General features: G+C 40.7%; 1 protein-coding gene across 16 annotated transcripts in view; it reads right to left on the bottom strand.

Annotated features, from left to right (window-relative positions):
* Positions 1-12,649, bottom strand: part of ASPH (aspartate beta-hydroxylase) — a 418,870-nt gene that overhangs the window by 148,915 nt on the left and 257,306 nt on the right. For all 16 annotated transcript variants that reach the window (XR_012327192.1, XR_012327191.1, XR_012327194.1 and 13 more), the window contains exon 27: positions 8,542-8,661. The gene's annotated coding sequence lies outside the window, so the exon portion shown is untranslated. The remainder of the gene's footprint in view (positions 1-8,541; positions 8,662-12,649) is intronic.

Genomic DNA, 12,649 nt, shown 5'->3' on the forward strand with positions numbered 1-12,649 from the left:
TGTTTTTCCTTTTCACCTTTTACTGAGATATAACTCACATACCATATAATTCACTCATTTAAAGGGTACATTTAATGGGTTTTAGTATATTCACAGAGTTGTGTAATCATCACCACAATCTAATTTTAGAACATTTTTATCACCCCCTCCCCCAGAATCCCATACCCATTACCAGTCACTCCTCATTAATCACTTCCTCCACTCGATCCAGAGCTGTAGGTAACTACTAATCTACATTCTGTCTGGATAGATCTGCCAATTCTGGATGCTTTATATGAATGGAATCATATAATATGTGATCCTTTGTGACTGGCTTCTTTCACTTCACATAATGTTTTCAAGACTTATCCACGCTGTAGTATCTATCAGTACTTCATTCCTTTTTATTGCTGAATAATGTTCCATTGCATGGCTACCCCATTTTTTTTTTTCATTTAACAGTTGCTGGCCATTTGAGCTCTTCCCACTTTTGATGATTATGAATCATCTTGCTATGAACATTCATGTACACATTTTTTCCAAAGTGGCTGTATCATTTATATTCCTCCCAGCAATGTATGACAGTCCCAATTTCTCCACTCCTTGCCAACCCTAGTTATTGTCTTTTTTTTAGTTATATCCATATTCATTGGTGTGAAGCAGTATCTCATTGTGGTTTTGCTTTGCATTTCCGTAATGACTATTGATACTGAGGATCTTTTCTTGTGCTTATTGGCCATTTGTATACCCTTTTGCAGAATTGTCTATTCAAATCCTTTGCCAATTTTTTATTGGGTAATTTGTCTTATTATTATTGACTTGTACCACACATATATATTCTGGATACAATTCCCTTATCTGATATATCATTTGCAAATACTTTTTTCCCATTCAGTAAGTTGTGTTTTCACTTTATTGATAGAATCCTATGAAGCATGAAAGTTTTAAATTTTGATAAAGTCCGATTTGTCTTTTTTCTTTTCTTTTCTTGTGGGTACTTTCTGTATTGTAGCAAAAAAAAAAAAAAAAAAAAACTTGTGTAATCCAAGGTCATGAAAATTCACTCCTATATTTTTTGGGGGGTGTCTGTGATTCACTTTGAGTTAATTTTTCTGTATAGTGTGAGGTAGAGGTCCAACTTCAATCTTTTGCATGAAGATATCCACTTGTTCCAGCATCATTTGTTGAAGACTACTCTTTCCCCATTAAATGGTATTGCTTCCCTGTTTGAAATCAATTGACCATTAATATATAGATTTCTTTCTGGGCCCTTAATTTTACTCCACTGATCCATATATCTATACTATGCTGGTATAATGTTGTCTTGATTATTGTAGCTTTGAAATAAGTTTTAAATTGTGAAATGTGAGTCATCCAACTTTATTCTTCTTTTTCAAGATTGTTTAGGCTATCTTAGGTCCCTTGCATTTTCACATGAATTTCAGGATCTGCTTGTCAATTTTTGGGGAAAAAAAAAATGGAACTGGGATTTTGATAGGGACTGAACTGAATCTGTAGACCTGTTTGGGGAATTCTGTCATCATATTAACATATTGACATATTCTGTCATCATATTAACATATGTCATCATATTAACATCTCAGATTAACATGAGATATCTTCCCATTTACCTAGATATTTAGGCTCTTGCAAAAATATTTTATAGTTTTTGTTATACAAGCCTTGTACTTCTTCTGTTAAATTTATCTCTAGGTATTTTATTCTGTTTGATAATATTTTAAATGAAATTAATTTTTCATTGCTAGTATATTGAAATATAATTAATTTTTGTACATTAATCTTGTATCTTACAACCTTGCTGAACTCATTTATTAGTTCTAGTAGTTTTTAAAACTGGATTCCTTAGGATTATTTATATACTAGATCATGTCAACTGAAAACAGATAGTTTTACTGTTTTTCCCATCTGATGACTTCTTTCTTGATTAATTGCTCTGGCTACAATCTCTAGTACAATATCCAATAGAGGTGGTAAGAATAGACATCCTTGTCTTGCTCCTGGTCTTATGGGTAAAGCATTCAGTCTTTCACCATTAGGTATAAAGTTAGTTGCATGTTTTGTAGATGCCCTGTATCAGGTTGAGGAAATTTCTATTCCTAGTTTGGTCAGTCAATAACCATCTCCTTTTAAAATCCTTCAGTAGATCCCTATTTCCTATCAGATCAAGTTCATGCTCCACAGCCTGTGACTGCAGATCCTCCTGGACCTTCCCCTGCTTACTTCTCCAGCCACATCTCTGGATACTCCCTCTGCACCTCCTTTTCCAACCTCATCTCCAAAATGTTGAGCTCTACCTATTGTAAACTGTATGTAGTTCCTAACATTCCATGTTACCTCATGTCTCTTTGTTTTATCTTCTGCCTTATCCCTACTCTTTAGTTCCTAATTATACTTCAAGACACAGCTCAAGTGCCACTACTTTCAAAAAGATATCAATTAACTAGATCTGGTTTAGGTGCCTTCCTCTGTATTCTTACAACACACTGCACATATTCCTATGCTAGAGTTCACATACTATTCTGCATTGTTGATTTAAGTTTCTGCCTCTCCAAGGAGGATAAATTTCTTATCGTCAGGGGCCATATCTTAACCATCTTTCATCCTCAGTGCCTGGAACTCACTCAGTAATTTGATGGACAGATGAATGGATGGATGTTGAGATTTATGTCACTTTTTAATACTGAGCATACATATATGAATAAAAAGACTCACACAATCCTAAAGTTCTTAGCAGCCATAAAAAGCAAGAGACCTTAAAGGTAAATGGAGTTGTTCCAGGGACCATGGAATATAAATGCAGGAAAATATGGATGGCAAATAAATAGACAAGTCAAGCAAAAAAACCAAAAAGCGTTGAGTTTACAGACCTTGTCTCAATTACTGGAAACAATGGTCTCTAGGAAACACCTTCCTAGGGACGCTGATGCCCCATTTCTCCCACTGCTCGACAACAATATCCACCACTAGTTATTATACATTCAATTCAACTCAAAAAATACAGTAGACTATATCAATATATCAATCTACCATGTTCATGCACAAAAGAAGTAAGAGCTGTAGCCTCTGACTGTAATAAAAGCAGGTTTCACCAAATGGTGAACGCTCACACACAAGATTCAGTGAGACATTAGAGCAGTCAATAATTAAATGTCAAGATGGGTAGTGCAGACAACAGCATTTCAGTGGAGAGAGACTCGTTCACTCACGATTATTGATTGTGCACTAGCAGTATGCTAGGTACTGGGTTGGATGTTGAATAATTCAGAATCTGTGTGTTCAAGGAATTTATAGTCTAGTGAGGAAGTAATGCAAATTAACATATAACTTATATTTATTCATTCAGCAAATACCATCACAGATACTATCCTAGGGGTGCTCATGATACAGCAATGAATTAAAAAGACCAAACTCTCCGCCCAGATACAGCAAACGTTCTAGTTGGGAGAGGAGGACAATAAGTGGGTAGATAAATTATATAGTATGATAAAAAAATAAATACTATGGAGAAAACAGATTAGAGTGATTGAGACTGCTGGGGCATAGATGAGATGGGGTGCAATTTAGAGCCCTTGTGATTGGCCTCATCAAGAAGGTGACACTGGAGCTAAGACTTGAAGGAGGTGAGGCTGTTAACCATACAGCTACTGAGGGAAGGATGCTCCAGGCAGAGGGAGCGGGCAAGACAGCGCCCTGAGGTGGGAGTGCCTGCGGTATTCACAGAACAGCAAAAAAGCTCTAGTTCTGAGGTTAAGTGACTAAGAGCAGCTGTAGGAGATGAGGTCAGAGAGGTTGGGTGCCCTATGGGCCTTGGAAGGACTAGTCTTAGTTAAATGAGGAACAACTGGAGGTCTTTGAGCAGAAGAGTGATGCAATCAAATATTTAAACAGATCACTCTGGCTGCTTGTGAAGAACAGACTGACAACACAAGAGCACGTGCAGGGAAACAGGTTGGGAGATGATTGGCAACATTTAGGCTTGAGGTTATTCTAGTGGCTGAGACCAGAGTGAAAACAACAGAGGTGGTGGGAAGATAACCAGACTCTGGATATATTTTAAGTTAGAGCCACCAGAATTGGATGTATGAGTTTTGAAACAGAGAGGATTCGAAGATGAATTCAGGGTTTTGGTGAGGGCTAACACCTAGGAGAATGGAGGAGAGGGCAACGCCTTCAGGTGAATCCGATCGGGGATGGGGTCGGGGAGCTCAGAAGTTCAGTTTTGTACACTGGAAGCTTGAAACCTTCCAAGTGGAGATTCATGTTGGCAGCTGGATATGTAAGTACCAAAGCAGAGATGAGCAGAGGATTCTATGGGAACGTGTAGGAAGGGCACCCATATGAGGCTTCCCGAGGAAATGACAAACACTGCCTCTCGAAAGGAGGCTGGTGTGATCCAGAAGGCTTCAGCGAGTGAAACGGGCATCGAACAATAGGAAAAAAATGGCTACAGAGAGAGTAGGAAGAGAATTCCAGACATAGGAAATATCTAAGCAAGATCCTTGGAACAGGAAAAAGCATGGTGAGTTTGTGAGAGTAAGCAGAGCCCTGCCTGGGGTGAGGAGTTCTTACTGGAAACACTGGAGCATAAACATGGACCAGATTTGGGGGCGCCTTGAAGACTAGGCTCCTTGTCTAGAAAATCAGCCCTGGCCCACTGATCAGCTTCGGGTTCCCTCTCCAACCAGTGTTCACATTTCCATCTCAGCACCGGCCCAGGGTATCCTAAGAGTCTGTTTACTTTTCTCTTGGCCTCCCTAGATTGTAGTTCCTTGAGAGCAAAGACCTTATATGTTGATTTTTATCTACCGCAATGATTCATTAGTGGAATTTTAATGTTTTTTCAAAGAGTGAATTGTATTTGATACACACACCTCCTTATCATATTTTCATTTCAGTGCCTAGGGGGGATTTTAATTAAAAGAGAAATCCTTGTCTTTATTGAATAGGTGAAAGGCCCATTACAATTAGACTACCTTGTAAGAGGCAGCAGATGAGAAAGATTTCAGAAAACAGGATTTTTCAAAACAGCAACTATCAACTGGAAACTTGAAGCAAAGAACACAGGTCAGGTTGTTATGAATTAATTAAAGAGAGGGAAACGGTGGTGGATTTGCAGTAAGGGCATTTGTCTATGCTACTTGCCTACCTTATAAGGATGAAAGAACTAACGCGCTAACTGTACCTGATAACGAGAACTTTGGCATCTGGTACTCATCCCTTCAGAGACCTGTCAGAAGGGCCCTGGGCTCAGCCTGCCCAAAAGAGACCCGGACAGCTATCTTTTGCAGGGCAGGAGATTCAATGTCAAGTTCAATCTCCAGCCCTGGCGAACAGAGTAGGATGCACTATGATGTGTGCCTTAAACCAGCCAGTTACCACGATCTAGGGGTTGGCCACCGGGACCCAATCGCGGCTCTGCTCAACACGCGCTAAGGGGAAATGGCTGCTGCTTGAGCCGCCAACTGGGTATGCTGGAATGTCACAAAGAACTCTCCAGGGGCAGGGAACAGAAGCACTAATTCATCTAAAAATATTACCGTGTTAATTACTGTCCTAGCCCTGCTTCTAGCCCTGACTCTTCTGACTTAAAAATACTATCACTTGTTATCCTTGAAATGACAGGATTGCTTTGTTCATTTAGGAGAAAGTGTCTGCTGAAGCCCCAAATCTGAATACCCGTGGTTTGCCTTTCAGTTGTTCTTTCACCGAAAAAGGGTGTTCCATGTAAAAAGAAGCCAGTTCACAAATCAAACGATGACACAGGGCATTTCTTCAAGACAACCATTATGCCTCAGTGCCCAGCAGAAGTACTCCACCTGTACTGCCCATTTCTCACACGGAACATTAAAACCATTTGTATTCAAGGGTCGAGACTTCATAAAGTTACTGGTTTTTACTACTTTACCAAGGATACCCTTAAGTGGAACTGACACACATTTTTCTCCTGGGGCTGGCAATGTGGAAGACCATGAGTTCTAGTACAATTTGGTGCCACTCTCTTGATTCCTGTTGCATCATTGGTGCAAACAGCAACAGAGTGAAAGAGGCAAATAATCTTAATACGATTATGAAAATAATTTTGAACTTGTGGTCCCCCTAAAAGGGTCTCAAGGATCCCTGCAGCACGGCAGACCACAATTTAAGAACTACTGCTGTCTACAAATCCTTGAAATTCTTGGGTCAAAGGCTATAAATATTTCAAGGTGCCCGGTACATATTAGAAATTGCCTTTCAGACATGATCCACCAATTGGCATTTCCCTCTGTAAGGTATGGAAGTCCATTTTATCAGGCTAACCCTCTATGGAATTAAAGCTCCTATGTCCTCTTTACAGGTAAGATAAAGAGTCCAAATTTTAACTCATAGCTCTGTGTGTCTGAGGGGAAAGAGTAATTTCTCTTCAATTTCTGTTACTTCTCCCAACTCAGCTATCTCAACCATGGAATACATTGCTCACGTGAACTCCAAACCATCTTCCAAAACAATATGTTACAACAGATCCATGAGTTTAGAGAAGAAAATAATGATAAAAAAATAAGTGCATGGCCCATTACTTTCCCTTCTCTGTGCTCCAAGAAAACGCTTTTTTTCAGTAATTCACTACACAGAGACTAGTCATCAGTTGTGTTTCAGCTCCTTTGATCTGAAATGTGATTTTTAGGCATGTGTTCATTAAAATAAAATTGAAGGCTAAAAGAGTTAACATATAATCCTCAGAATGGAAGAGAACCTAAGATAGCTCCTAATTAACTGACTGATTACATGCAGTTTGACATATAATTCTCTCCAGATAAGATCATCTTAATCAAAAATTCTCCAAAAGACAAGATTCTGTAGTTTCAAGGATTTTACAGTATATTGAACATCATTATTACTTGTGATAAATTTAATAAAATAAGATTTATCCTGGACCCAGATCAAAAGGATTTGGTTTCCCAAGGTTCCGCGTCACAATGTACACTGCATCACACAAAACAGCCCACAAGAGTTGTGCCTCAAAGGCTCAGTGGTTGGCAGAAAACTCCAGAGAACATTTAATTGGTTCCCAACATATGAAGAATACCCATAACTATGTCTAGACACCCAATACATGTTTGTGTTCCTTTCCAAAACCTGGCTCACTATCTGTAATTTTAGCTCATTAGAAAAGGACATATGTTGCAGAAGGAAAATACTTTTTCAAAAAAAGGATTTAAACCTCATTAAAAAGCACAGATATTATTTTATTTTTAAATGTAACTAGGTATGTCTCCAGGACTATTAATATTATAAATGTAGCCTTGTGGTTAGGATTTACTAAACCAACACATCAGTTAACTCTAGTTGTTTATACAATTTAAAAATCTATCTTCACACTGATAAAAATGGCATTTGAAATTGGAATAAAGCACCTAAAGAAATATTGTATTGTCGATGACAAAGAATTCTGTGCAACTGATTTTTAAATCAGTTATTGGAGGAAAACTAAATTCAGTTCAGCACAAGTTCCATTGATTCTCAAGAAAAATTATGTGTATAACAAATAACTCTTCTGAAAGTCAAATAAGCCTTTTAAGTTAAATCAGCTTTTCAGTGCACTTTGGGCCTTCTTAACCAATACTAAAATTATAGAAGAAAGCTGGTTTTTTAAATCAGAATTTCTGAGATATCAGTAATTGTCCTAAGTGTGATAAAAACAGTGATGACTAAACAAGTAAGGGTCAACCTAGAGTATTTTCTTTGCCCGATTGAGTGTTTTAAAAGGTCATGCCCATGTCTCAGAAGAGTTTACTTGAATTTATTCATTCACTGAATAAGAATTTGCTAATTTCATCTGCTAGGTTTTATGTACAAAACCCAATTAGACGTGGACTCTAATCCTTCATTTATTCATTCACCAAATATTTATGGAGGTCTTATTATGTGTCAGACCCCATTCTAAGCACAAGAATATGTGGGAGGGCAAGACAGATCAGGCCCCTTCTCTTCTGGAATCTGCAGTCTATTGGGTGGTGGGGAGAAGAGGGTTAATAAATGATAAAAAAGTAAACAAGTGAGTAAAAAAGACCATTTCAGACAGTGATTAGTGCTATCAAGAAGGTAAAACCAGAGGACGCGATAGAATAATGGTTGGTGCGGGAGGGCTGAGGAGCTTTGCACCTAAATGACACAGAGAAGAAAGTCATTCAAAGATCTGGGACAGCAATTTCCAGGCAGAGGACACAGCAAGTGCAAAGGCCTTTAGGAGAGTTTAAAAAAATCGGATCGGGAAGACAGGCAAGTGGAAGCTTTCTCCTTCCTGCAACTCCGCACCTCACCTCCTCCAGGTGCGCCCCACGCCATGTCAGAACCTGACTCTCATCTCTAGACCTAGAAATCGACCCACCAGACCAGGACACTGTCAGGGTTTCGTACACCTACAGCAAGTCACAGACTTTCTTTATCTACATAGATGCATTGAGGAATTGTTATAGTTTGCATGGAAGCGTTATAAAATCACACTATATATAAACCACTGTTTATAACTGAGGAAAAGCAGCTCAGGCACGTAAGTGCAAATACCTGGGATCCTGGAGCTATTCATCTCAATGAGAGACACTGCCTTTACTTCAGTCACCCTTGGGCTGAAACATGACTGCTGTAGATCTACTTGGGTGTCGTTAGCAGGTTGAGAGCAGTGACCTATAGAGGAAAACAGTGCATTAAGAAAAGCTGACGCCTCAGAGACAGATATCTAGAGTTATTGGCAAACGGCGGTCTCCATATTGTTGACAGAACACCTCAAATCCTCAGGCCACTCATCAGCACAGTTATTTATCTTCTTCTCCAAGTCAAAGGAAGAAACATGTCAGGCTTAAAAGCCCTAACGGGAACAGAAAACAAAAGAGGAGACAGAGTAATTTGTAAGAAGCAGTTTTGAGTTTTGTTTTGGTTTTCATTAAGAGGACTGTTTCAGTGATACTATCAAAATCAGACATATTTCAATATGACTGACACATAATATATATGTTTTGAATAGGCAATCCATTCACACTGCATATAAATCAAACAATATAAAGGGGTATTCATCAAATGTTTCTACTTCATTCCTATCCTTCATTTCCACAAGGGTAACTTCTTTTCTTAGTTCCTTGTGTCTTTGTTTTTTGTGTAACAGAAATAGAAGTATATATTCTTATTTTCCCCTTTTTATTCAAATATTCCATACTCTGTACAGTATTACCCATCTTGCCTTATTATTTAAACAATATGTCTTGAGGATTTCAACATATCATTTCATAGAAAGGACATCTTTCCATATCAGCACATAGAAAACTTTCTTTTTATTTGCTTTTTACATGTTCAGAGTATTCTATTATATGGATGTACGACAGTTTGCTAAACACAGTTCTTTATTAGTGGATATTTGGTTTAATTCCAATCTTTTGCTATTACAACCAATGCAGCAAGGAACAAGTTTGTACATACAGTATTCTGCACATGTACAATTATATCTGCAAGATAAATTCCCAGAAGTAGGAGTTTTGTATAAATTAAAAATTATCCACTTGTAATTTGGGTAAATATTCAGAAATATCCCTCCATGGGGGATGCACTGCAATATCCACTATCATCAGTCATTATGAGAACACCTATTATCCAAGGCCTTGCCAAGGCCAGAATGTATTTTCAACCTTTTGGATTTTTGACAGACTGACAGAATGAAAAATGTTGTCTCAGTGAAATATTAATTTGCTTTCTCTATGACTGAGGTGGAGCATCTTTTCATATGTTTAAGTGGAATTTGTCTTTCCTTTCCTGTTAATTTTCTGTTCATAGCCTTTTCCCTTTTCCTCTATTATGTTGTTGGTTTTATCAATTTACATTAGGGAGATTAGCTCTTTGTCATATGAATTGCAAATATTTCCCATAGTTTTCTTTCAGTTATCTTTTAATTTTACTTGCAGGATTTTTTGCTTTGTTTTGGTTTTGCTAGATAAGAGCATTTTTAAAATTATAGTGTTTATCAGTTTTGTGTGGTTTCTGGATTTTCTCCTAAAATTTCATGGCTTATTTTGCATTTACATTTTTGCAGCTTATCCTACTGCACAGTGTGGGTTTCTGCTGTTGTTTTCCTAGAAGGCTGTCTGGTTCCAACACAATTTATGGACACATTTATTTCCACCCTTCTGATGATACTTGCCACTTCATCATACGCCATATATACTTGGGTCTCTCCATGCATAAATACCACACCGTTTTAACTACTGAGGCTTAAAAATGTTTTAATATCCAGTAGATTTAGCTCCTTTGAGAAATTCTACTCGATATAAACGTATCGGCTATGAAAAGAAATAGATCTGATTCTCCGAAGCTGACTGTATGATTTCTTGGTTCAGAAGCCACGTGGCCTCCCCGAGAGCCGCCTCCTTCACTCTGCTTCTACTCTGCACACCTGCGCCACCTCTCCCCATCAGATTTACCCTTAAACCCATCAGATTTACCCTTAAAGCTGCTGTTTGTGGGCACAAAGAACTGTTTTCTCCTCCGTTCTCTGTGCTTTTATTTGTAAGATGGTAAATGCAGTGATTTTGAAAGCTTTCAGATGTGCGAGGACTTACACCTGCCCTCCAGGCTGTTGGATCTAGATCCTAAAAGTTGTTCTGGGGAGCAGATAATCATTAATTTTTTATAGATGGATTAGAGAAATGTAGGCCTCCAAGAATATATTTTGGAGATAGAGACATACATCAAGCGGGTCAGGCAGAAAGGAAAACGGGGGCGGGGCGGAGGAAGAGAAAAGAAAATGAATTGGGAAAAAAAGTGCTTTTCAGGCTCCAGAGCTTGCTGGACTTGGAATCCCAGAGCAGCGCCACCCAGTGACCGCCGTGTCCCAACCTGACACCTGCAGAGACAGGAGGGAACGGGCCGCCTCTCCGCCCTTCCGGAGCCGGGGAGTCAGAGACAGAGACACAGACGGAGACAGAGAGGTCGAACCTCAAAGAAGCACACTTAACAGTTCTCACCGGTCCCGGGGCAGCTCCAGGGCCTCGGGGGCCGCTTTTCGCCGGAAGCCACGGAGGGAGCAGCGCCCGCGTCCCGCGCGCACAGGGGGCGGGGCCGAGGAGGGCGGGGCGCAGGCGCGGTCCGGGTGGGAAGGCGGTGCCCCCGGGGCCCACCCCCCGCGCCCTCCCGCCGCTCTGCCGCCCAGGGGCCGCCCCACGCGCGCGCGCACACGCACACACTCACACACACACTCACACTCCTCTCACACATCCCTTCACACCCTCACACACTTCACACCCCTCTCACACCCTCACACTCCCGTGTGCGAGGGGGAGACCCTCGCACAGACACCCCGTCATACACTCACACGCTGCCCCTCACACACTAGCACCGCCTTCACACACTCACACGCACTCACACACTCACCCCTTCACAGACTCGCCCCCTCGCGCACTCACTCTCACTCATCACTCCTTCAGTGTCCTCGTTCTCACTCGCTCTCATCCACTCTCCCTTCCTCTTCCAAGTCTTTCCCACTTTGCTCAGAATGATAGCCCTTTGGGGGGAGGAATGAGAAGAAGCCTGCCTGACCCCAGGGCTGAGCGCAGCTCTGTCCGGGCTCTGTCCTTATCCAAGAAAAACAGAGCCACGTGTTTCCGTGCACCTCAGCCAACATTGTGGGCCCCGAAGGAAGCAGCTGTGCGTCCAGGAAGGCTCAGCCCCCGAAGGGCCCTCACTGTGCATCACCCGCTCCCACCCTTGTTAGCAAAGGGGACACGGCGTTCTCTGTGGCTCATACCACACTGGGTCTTGGGGGTACAAGCAGGGAAAGACAAAGTGCTACCCTCAGAGAAAGTGATGGTTTGGTGGAGATGGGAATAGGTAAACCAGTAATTAAGGCAAAACACATGTTTCAAATTATGTCTAATTTTAAAATCGTATTTAAAGAGCACACACATACTATGAGACGTGCCATGAGAGCCGTGGAAATACTGTGAAGATTTAGAAAAGCAAACGACCACACGTGCTGGGGGTCTCAGTGGAGGTTTTGTGATAAGGAGGATTGACGGGGACTTGGTGAATCAGGAGGAATTTTCACGGAAGCCCTGAGCTGGCATCTGCCTGGGGTTGTAAGAATGAATTACTGGTGGGGATGGTGCTGAGAGGCGATCGTGGTATCGTGAGGAGTGGAACTTACTTGTGCAAAGCCCAAGTGTCCTCAGGGATAGTGGTGTCCCAATTCCTCCAGCACCGCCAGGCTGCGTGGCTCCGGGGCCAGCCGAACCCTTTGCGCGAGGAACCCTGGGGCCAGTGTGGCCAAGACTGGGCCACACAAAAGGGGGTGCAGAACTAAGGCTCAGACCTGGGTTTGAGTTATTGTTCAGAGGGCCTTGAATGTCACTGAAGGAGTTAAGACCTAGTTTAGGAAGTTTGAAATTTCCCTAGGCTTTTCTAGACCTTTCTGTCAGAATTATATATAGTCTCTAAATTGCAACTCTTTATTCTCCTTTAATTGTACCTTTTTTTATTCCCCACTAATAACAGATACCTATTACTTCCTCTTTGGTTTTTGCCCTTCTGATTTACATTCAGAAGTTTTTGTGTATTTTTGGAATTAATATTTTGGTTTAGTTTGTGTGTAAATAAGGCCCTGATGCTTCAAGGCTATGACAAACAATTTTGC

The sequence above is a fragment of the Tursiops truncatus genome, chromosome 17 (assembly GCF_011762595.2).
Source record: "Tursiops truncatus isolate mTurTru1 chromosome 17, mTurTru1.mat.Y, whole genome shotgun sequence".
In the NCBI taxonomy this organism is placed as follows: domain Eukaryota; kingdom Metazoa; phylum Chordata; class Mammalia; order Artiodactyla; family Delphinidae; genus Tursiops; species Tursiops truncatus.